Here is a 9,598-nt window from a genome sequence, read left to right as displayed (position 1 = left end):
AACTTCTTTGCCAATTCATCTGGAACAAGGCTCTTTCAAGCATCAAACCAGACCAGAAAGCTATAAAATGAATACAGATCTCTGAATGACAAACTGGCATGCAATCTTTCTCCAACCCAACATCCAAGGACAGGGCTGGCTCTTGTGAGCACATAGCGGGGAGAGCTTGTGGGTGCTGTTAATTTGAGGGGTTTGCTTTTGTTTGTTTGCTTGTTTGCTTGCTTTTGCTTATTTGGGGGCTTAGTTTGTTCGCTTATTGTTTTTCACTTTTCGTTTTTTCCAATCACCTTTGTGAAAAAAGGCTGTTCTGTCATCTCCTGTCTGCAAGGTCAGGCACAGCCTCTATATTTGAAGTTGGAAGACATAACGGAAATCTAGCACTTGAAAAACCCGAGTGATTTAGGCAAAGAACGGCCATTCCCATTTGTGAAAAATCTGTGGTTAGCCCAAACTTTTTTTTTTTTTTTTGTGGTACGTGGGCCTCTCACTGCTGTGGCCTCTCCCGTTGCGGAGCACAGGCTCCGGACGCGCAGGCTCAGCGGCCATGGCTCATGGGCCCAGACGCTCCGCGTCATGTGGAATCCTCCCAGACTGGGGCACGAACCCGTGTCCCCTGCATCGGCAGGCGGACTCTCAACCACTGCGCCACCAGGGAGGCCCAGCCCAAACTTTTCAACAAGACATTACTGATTATGAACTGAAGTCATTATACCCAAACGTATAAGCCACTGGACAAGGACTTAAAAATGAGAGACATTTCATAGGTTTTCCTCAGCCCCACCTTTCACAGCTGCCATCCACCAACAACTTTAAGAACAAACTTAACATTCCTAAACAAAAATAATTTCATCATTTTGTGTGGCATTAACACCCCGCCACTTCGATATGTTATCTATATTTTTCTTGTTGACATCCAACCAATTCAGAGCTAAAAATACATCCTCCAGTTTTTCTGTGGGTCGTAAATCATAGAAAGGTTATATTTTATGAAAGCTGAAGCTGAGGAGTAAACAGCATATTTATATCCAAAGAGTTTCATCCATTAAGCAGCAGTGACAGGGCCCTGTGGGCCAGAATCTAGTTTTCTTACTTAAAAAGCTTAGTTCTTTTGTAGACTCCTGCAGGGACCTATAACAGTTGGAATTGGCTTTTTTATGCCTGTGAGGCCACCGAATGAATGTTACACTTTTCCATTATTTTCTTTTTTCTTCTGAGAAAACTAGGCTACCCGCTTATTGCCTAAAACCTACACCCCATGATCGTACTGTCGTAAAATCTGTCTTCTGCTCTTTCCTCCCACATCTTACCAACATCCCCAAACCTTGTTTAGACGTAGTGTCCTACAAGGTTATGCTGCATTTACTGAGGTGTGGGAAGGCTCCCTGCGATGATTCAAGCTGATGGGTGGCATACCTGTATAAAACTTCAGCCCAAGGGGTACCTGACAGCTATGACCTCCTCTACCTTACAAAAAATAAAAAAGCTTAAATCTTAATATCTCCCTTGTTCATGCCTGCGAATGCCTTAAAGTCTCCATCACGAGGTGGCTGAAATAAAAAGGCATAAGTCTGGATCTTGCATTTCATATTACTGCCCACTATTAAAATGTTAGTATGACTGCCCCTTGGGCTATTAAAAGATGATGCACGTATCCTGTCCGCAAATGGTGTAATTTGTGGTCATGAATCCAGATCTAGATCTATGCAGATAAGGATGTAGATTTCACACACCACTATTACATCAGGCAAGTAAGTATAGGTTCAGCGTCAGCAGAGTGACCACCCCGAAACTAGCCAAATAATCACTGACAATTAAGAAAATGAAGTATCTGAGTCTCAGTGCTCTCTTAGCCACTTCGCACATATATTTGTTCTTTTGATGTCCTGTGTGAATAAGGGTGCTTCATCTGACTGCTGATGGGCTAAACAATGTGTCTGAGTTGTAATATAGAACTCAATTTGCTGGGTCTGTCATCTGAAAGGCCTGGACAATTTATCGAACACTGCAGATGAAAGAAAGAGAGGGAAAAAAATTTTTAAACTGACCACTTCTAAAATGAAGAAAATAGGACAGTAAAGGGTATTGTAATATACTTTAATCTTCCTTAATGTAGAAAAATATGAAATGCCATTAAATCTTCCTTTGAAATGGATGTTGTCGCATGGCTTGAGCACCCAAATCTAGTTAATGAATCTATTTTTAAGGCAAATAAACAGGAAAGAAGCGGTGAAGGAGTGATCTGTGCATTATACAACTAATTCAGAAGATGAAAGGAAGAAAAATTAAAGTTAAATTCACATAAATATTAGAGGTAAGGAGAATGGTTGCAGGTGTAAAAAGGGAAACCTGCATTTCCCTTTGGCTGGTGTTGGAAACAAGCAGACACTTTCTTCTCAAGAGCAAAGTCGGGAAAGATGAAAGTGTTTCAGAGGGCCCAATAATTAATATTTTAGAAGGTTTTCTTAATAAAAAATGATCCAACAATAATAGCAATTTAATCATTTTATCTGAAAAATTGATTGCAAGCGTTCATTCGTGAGGAAGTGGCCTTTACAGAATTTGGATGACCTTATCCAATCAGATCTCCCCTTTAATCACTTTAAATGGAGCCAATATACAAAGAAACGCTGGAAGCAGTCCAGATTCGAAGGGCAGTAATCTGGGGAGATTAACAGTCCTCCACAAAGGGCCCACACCAATCTATTTACCCTTCCTTCTTTGTTGCAGCCAGAACATTACTAATGGAACTCAGACCATGTGACTAAGAGTCTGCTGGGGAGATCGGCTATACTGGGGAGTCTCACTGGTGTCCACATCCACCACCCATGTGGCAAAATGGCCTCGGGGGCATATATCTTCTCCTTAAAATAAAGAAACTTTTAGCAAGTTAACAGAGCACAGAGGATTAATCTTGGGCAACCTTAAATTATGAAGGATGCCAAGGCTTAATACCTATTAACTTTTAAAGCATTATAAATGACACTTTGTCCCAAGAGAAGAGTATATAAAACATTTTCCTCAGACATTTTTTAATGTGATCTTCACATTGGAGCCCCTTTTCTTGTAAGAAACAGATACCCACTCCCTCCTTTCTCTGCTTTGGTTACCACGTGGGCAAACAGGGACATCCCCACCGCCAGACTCCACACATTTAAGCAAACAGTGGACAGCAACCCATCTCTCAGCATCCCAGCTCCATATTCTTAGAACCTGAAGGCCCAGCTTGTGTCTAATGTCCACTTTGGTCCAATTTATAGTCAGGGAACAGATCACATCACATAAATGTGGCTGCAAGGACATGGGGGGGTTGGGGCCAATCCTCAGAGAAGGGGAGAAGAGCCTGGAAGACAGAGCAGGGGAACATAAAAATTAAAAGCATGAACTCAGATACCAGAGTGCCCAGGTGTGAGCCTGAGCAAGGGTCCTAACCCCTGTGCACCTCTGTTTCCTCACCAGTAAACTGGGGTGGTAAAGTCACCTGTCCCCTAGGTTGGGTTAATGTGGGGATTAAATGAGTTAATAGAACACTTCTCGAACCATGCCTGGCAGATGGTATAGGGGACGTATCCTTTATAACTGTTGACTATTATCGCTGTTATCTTTGTTTGCCCCATTTCTTTACATGAGGAAACTGAACTTCAGAAAGTTTGCACGCCAGGCTCACAGTCATAAGGGGTGGCCTCTGACATCAATCTTCAAACTACTGCTCTGTTTATGCCCCATCAGGGCTGGACTGCGTGCACAGGCACTCTGGCAGGCTAATGTTTTACACCATTCATTCATTCCTCAACAACTATGCCCTGAGTGCCATCCCAGCTAGGCAGAGAAGGGAGGCCATGGGACAGCGTCCCGCCATGCACTGGACTAGCCCACTCGTCAAAACCAAGGCCTTGGGCTTAGCCAGACCTACCCTCCCAGAAAGCCCACTAGCTCTGGTCACTCAGGCTTGCCCCTCACCTCACCCCAACGGGCTATCCGGAGTGTTCCTTCCAGCCACATTCACTCCTCTGCCTGGGAGCAGTGTAGGGACACTTAATTTCTCCATCACAGTAAGCTTCCATTGATGTAAAGCTACCACACAGGGCCTGGCATTAGTAGTTGCTCAATAAATGGCAGCCATTACTGTTCTGAAGGGAAAAACAAACAATGACGGAGCACCTACAGGCTCCGGGGAAGGATGCGGGTCCACACGTGGGGCCAGTGCTGATGCTTTCACACCAAGCCTTGGGCTCAGGCTCCAACAAGAGCCTCTTAGTGCCAAGATGACCAACAATTCTGGACTGGACGTTGGTCAGCCCAACCTCACAACACACTCTGTTGTCCAGAGAGCCGTGGACAGGGGCAGGATACCCCAAGCTTTGCTCTAGCCTGGGGCTCTTCTGGGTGCTCAGAGAGTCTTCCAATATTTAACTCAAACTAATCTTTTACTGCACGTTGTTTTCTTTTATCATAACCGTGTGCCTTCCGAACCAGAGCACAGAGGAGACACTCCAATGCATTAACCAGGGTTGCAGCTTGTTTTTGAGCACATCCCAGAATAAATTTTCTCCTTTATCGCTGTTTAATTGATGGGTATCCTTAAATCTCAAGGTAAGCCATGTTTTATCATTTGCAAGCAAAATTTATTCACCGTATTAAAAAAATAATCTAACATGAATTGGAGCTGAGGCTGCTATAAGTTGCAAAGATAACTCATAAACTCAGATTCACAACAGTTTTATGGTTCTTATTGACTGATTTTTAAATATTGTTCATTTGAACTTCTAAAATAAATTTAAACAGTCCTTTTAATCTGTTACATATGTTAGTTCTCCCAATAAAATTATATTTGAAAAAAGACTGAAAGTCTCCTAACAAATCTCTAACAACAATAATGTTGGGGGATAAGTATGTCCCAAACAGTGCATAGAATTTTTTTAGTATTTTTTTTTACCATTTTTAGTAATTTTAGTATTGGTAGTTTATCTGAAATTCACATTTATCGGGCCATTCTATATCTTACCTGGCATCTCTACCCCATATCCAAACCAAACTGATTCACTATACTGAGGTATTTTTTGTTCAGTTTGGTTTGATTTGGTTGGGTTTTGTTAGTGCTAGTTTAGGTTTTGTTTGTTTTTCATTGGCTTCCCTGCCAAATCTCTTACCCTGGGCAGTCCTCGGTTTTCTCACATGAATGAGACAAGTTAACAGCCATCATTCTACCCACCTTACAAAGGGCGAAGACGTAAGAGGATGACAAGAGGAAGAATGCTGAAAGCGGAGCCACCAAGAGGTGACCCTCTGAACAAAGGCAAAATGGGGAGAGCGGTGGGTTTCTTGGGGGTGGCCTTTCCCCTTCCTTGATGGGAACACTGGGACATTACCCCTCTGTTTAAAAGACTATGCCGGTGCTCGCTTCGGCAGCGCATATGCTAAAATTGGAACGATACAGGGAAGATTAGCATGGCCCCTGCGCAAAGAGGACACACATATTCATGAAGGGTTCCCTTTTTTTTATGGTTACCAAAGCAGGGGGCGGGGAGAGGGATAAATTAGGAGCGTGGGATTAACATATACACACTATTATGTATAAAATAGATAAACAACAAGGACCTACTGCATAGCACAGAGAACTGTACTCGATATTTTGTAATAACCTATAAGGGAAAAGAATTGGAAAAAGAATAGATATATAGAGATTTAGATAGATATGTATAGATATGTATAACTGAATCACTTTGCTGTATATCTGAAACTAACGCAACATTGTAAATCAACTATACTTCAATTAAAAAAAAAAAAAAGACTATGCCGTAGGTACACGGACAATTAAACACTCAATATGCAAACAGCTCCAGTAAGTTAAAGAGAAAGTTGACAGCCCCCAGTAGAAAAATGATGGGACATGCCCTGCAATGCAGCAGGCTCTAGCGCCTACTAACCGTGCATCTCAGGAAGGGTCCTCAACCTCGCCAAGCCTCATACAGACCATAGGGTCTATGAATGGGGTTAACATAAAGATTAAATGAAATAATACATCCCATAAAACATTCGGTGCTGGCGCTGTTCCCTCAGTTAATGAAAGCTGTACTTAATCATCTCAAGAGAAAAAATACATATAAATAAGCAAAAAAACAAAGAGAAAAATTCTACTTTACTAGAAATAAAGTAAATTGAAATTAAAATAACAATGAGGTATCATACTGTAGTTAGGAAACTGGCAAAGATTTTAAGGATTTTAATAACATTACTTAAAGGAGAAAAAAAATGTTCATAAACATTCAACAAATGAAGAATGATTAAATGAATAGTAAGAGAATAAACATATAGACAATGATTAAATAAACAATGAAATTTTTAAACAAATAAGGGAATGGTTCAACAAATTATGAAATTCTTTATGCTGTCCATTACAATAATGACCATATAGTATTTTTGTGACAAGAAAAAAATTGTTGGTTAACGAAAATTGATACTGAAATACTGGAAAGTGAGTGTGGGTTAGGAAGAGATTACAGGATGCTCATTGTATGTGTGTATAACCATCTTTTTCCTCCCCCCTCACCCCTGTTCTTCCTCTTCTGTCTCTGTGTCTCCCTGTCTCTGTCTCTCTCTCTCTCTCTCTCTTCCTCCCTCCTTCCCAGGAAGAGCAGTGACCCCCAGTTTCCTACAATGCACTGCATTCGGTGAGTGTCCGACAAAAGTGCTGACTGATGTGGAGTACAATTACGGACGCTTGACATTCTATTTTGAAGCATCCCACATTGAACATCTTGGGGCTACTCTTCCCATTAGAACTACTCCTCGTCCAGCCCCTTGCAGATAACCACTATTCATCCCAAGAGGTGGGGGCCGCCCCGAGAAACGGAGGACCTGGTCTAACTGTAGACACACCAAGAGGGTTCACGCTGGACCCTCCCAGGCCATTTTCTCTAATCCTACACCAACATCCAGTGACTGCATTCTGCATTCATTCTCCAGAACAAGATGTAACAAGCACCAGACCTTCGGGTCCACTCAGGGAGCCCTCGGTCTGAGGCGGACACTGACCCTAAGTTACAGTACCCCGAGATGCAATAAGACTGCTGCTGTAATGGTGAGGTAGACAGAACAATGAACACCAGGGGAATAAGAATAGGGGTTTGGGAGTCTGGGATGGCTTCACAGGGGGAAAGTGCGGGAGCCACTGGAATCTTTGAAGCAGGGAAGAATATTCCAGACCAAGAGAAGCGCATACTCCAAGCCACCAAACTCGAGACCATGGCAGATCAGGGACCCTACGGGTGTTCAACACAGGGCGGGGTAGAGGTGGTTGGACCAGGCCGAGCAGAGCCCTGAATGCTCAGTAAGGGGCACCTGCTTCATCCCAGTCATGCTATATAATGGACGGACAGGCAGAGATTGGCCAGGATCAGCTCCTCGTGGACACTCGATCGCGTGTCCCCTCCCCTGCCTCTCTATGCTCAGGGAGAAGTCGGCCTCAAAGCCCCAGTTTTCAGATGGTCACAGCAGAGGGTTTGTTCAAACACCAGGACAAGGAAGTTTCTGAGTAACGGTCATCACTTCGGCCACCAGGATAGCAATCCTTCCCAAACGCAGGCCCATAGGACCCTCACCCCCTTCTCTAGACTTGCCTGGAGTGCCCAGCCTCGGCCCCAGAGTAGACGTCGTCTAGACAGTGGCTGAAGGCCATGCCCCTGTTCTCACCAGGTCAAACCAGCAGCCCAGGGGCTCTGGTGAACCGGGAGTGGCCTCTCTCCCCAATCCTGATCTCAGGTGGCAGCTGGGGAGGCCTGGACACACCGTCCTCCTCCCGGGACAGGGCATGTCTCCAGCCACGGACGGCAACTCCGAGAAAACAAAACAAAGCACCACCATTAACTCCTTGCCTGCACCGGCCCTGCTTTCTTTAAATCCAGTTGCAATCTTAGAAGCCCGACATCGCCTGAAACAAAAGCCTCACTGATGCTGGAAGATGGCTTTGGTGAAAGTAGAGCTTATTTCAGAAAATCAAAGCAAAGAAAAATATTGAATACAATTCAGACGCATAATGCATTATTATGGGCTTTTATGGATTTTATGTATAATTTCATGTAAAGTTAAGAGGCTGAAGCGATCTCTTACATTCAGCTGTGTTATCAGCCCAGCTCCAAACAATGTTCCACATCTTATTATGTTCACGGTTGACACAGTATCAGAGAAGTGTGCAGCTGTCTTACTGCGCTATTCATTTCCTCATTACTATTTTATAAATATATGATTAACAGTTATTGCAGCTGCCTAATTCACATTTATTGCAAATGCAACCCCACAAATGAATACTCAAAGCAAAGAGATGTGGTTTTAGAGTAATTTAAATTTTACAGTTCCATTTACCCTGCTTTTTAATTTACTGCATAATGACCCCATTAGAATAAAGCACATCTGGAAGTTCTTTGGGGAACATTTAATTTTCTGTGGCTTCAGTACTAACAGAACTTGTACCATAAAGCCCACAGATGCCTTGAAGACTGTACAAATTTCCACATTTTATGCCAAGATGCTGGTTAATTGTACAGACGAGACAACTACAGCAAAGAGTGAAGATACGCTTCCCCGTGCTGAGAAGTGAACCGGGATCTCACTCTTTGCAAAGTTTGCACCTCAGAAACTTGAAACCAGCTGTCTGCTTTTCGATGTCCATTTAGCTCTGTTCCTTTTCAGGAAAGAGGCCACCTCGGACCATGAGTTCCCCTGGAGCTTCTCTTGCTTTTCCCACACAACTTTGCCCCAAACCCTATTTGGCCCTCACCGTGTGTAAGGGAAAGCAAGGTAGTTTGCAGAGCTCCAGCAGCCACGAGAGGCGGGTGCACGAGCTGGGCTCAGCCTAGCCCTCATCTGCTCACGAGGACACTACAGCTGCGGCCAGATTCCAGCAGGCCACGTTAGCGGACTCATGCAGAGTATTCAAAATTGATTTGAATATTCAATACAGATCACTGCAGCAGAACTCATGTATGAGAAATGTGAATCCATTGCCATTGATTAGCTAATTTATGTTCTACAACTAATCGAAGCACAAATCTCATTAGCCACAGGTCAGTAAGGCTCAGAGAGAAAAAGATAATCATTTTGGTAGCCTAGTTGGCTGTAAAGACACAATTAGAAGCTGGCCGGTTTTCCAGGATTCTCTGCCCATCCTCCTGGCTCTCAGGCCAACTGTGAAGGGAAAGAAAGGTAGCTCTTCCCCACGGTTCTGCTGGCCACTGTGAAAGACATCTTCATATGTAATGATCCGAGGTGCTTCTTTCATCTCATCCAACAATAACAAACACGACTTTAGTGCTTCTAGACGTACATAAAGCCCATAAGCTATTTAGAGCCACCACATGCACTGGAAGTACAGTGTTAATTATTACCTTTTCCATATTTTAAGCATTGGGTCAATATCAGCTTTCATGGCTGGGGTTGCGGGCGGGAGACGGCCGAGGCTTTCCATATTCTGATGTTACATGCATTTTAAAAACCTCCCTTTGTGAAGCACAGGGAAGCCATGCATTATCACATTAGGATGTGCAGTTTAAACCTTGAGCCCTGCTCAGTCAGTTTTGGGCAGAGATTTTTAACCAATCTTAAA

At 43.4% G+C, this 9,598-nt stretch overlaps 1 non-coding gene across 1 annotated transcript; it reads left to right on the top strand.

Moving 5' to 3' along the window:
* Positions 1 to 5,390: 5,390 nt before the first annotated feature.
* Positions 5,391 to 5,497, top strand: LOC115801518 (U6 spliceosomal RNA). The gene has a single exon (XR_004021822.1). It is a non-coding gene; the product is annotated as a U6 spliceosomal RNA (small nuclear RNA).
* The last annotated feature ends 4,101 nt before the right edge of the window (positions 5,498 to 9,598 follow it).

Source organism: Delphinapterus leucas, chromosome 16 (genome assembly GCF_059928025.1).
Source record: "Delphinapterus leucas isolate spDelLeu-1000000601 "Yukka" chromosome 16, BTC_Dleu_Yukka2, whole genome shotgun sequence".
Taxonomy (NCBI): domain Eukaryota; kingdom Metazoa; phylum Chordata; class Mammalia; order Artiodactyla; family Monodontidae; genus Delphinapterus; species Delphinapterus leucas.
Note: the sequence above shows the minus strand (reverse complement) of the source record. Positions and strands in the feature narration are given on the sequence as shown.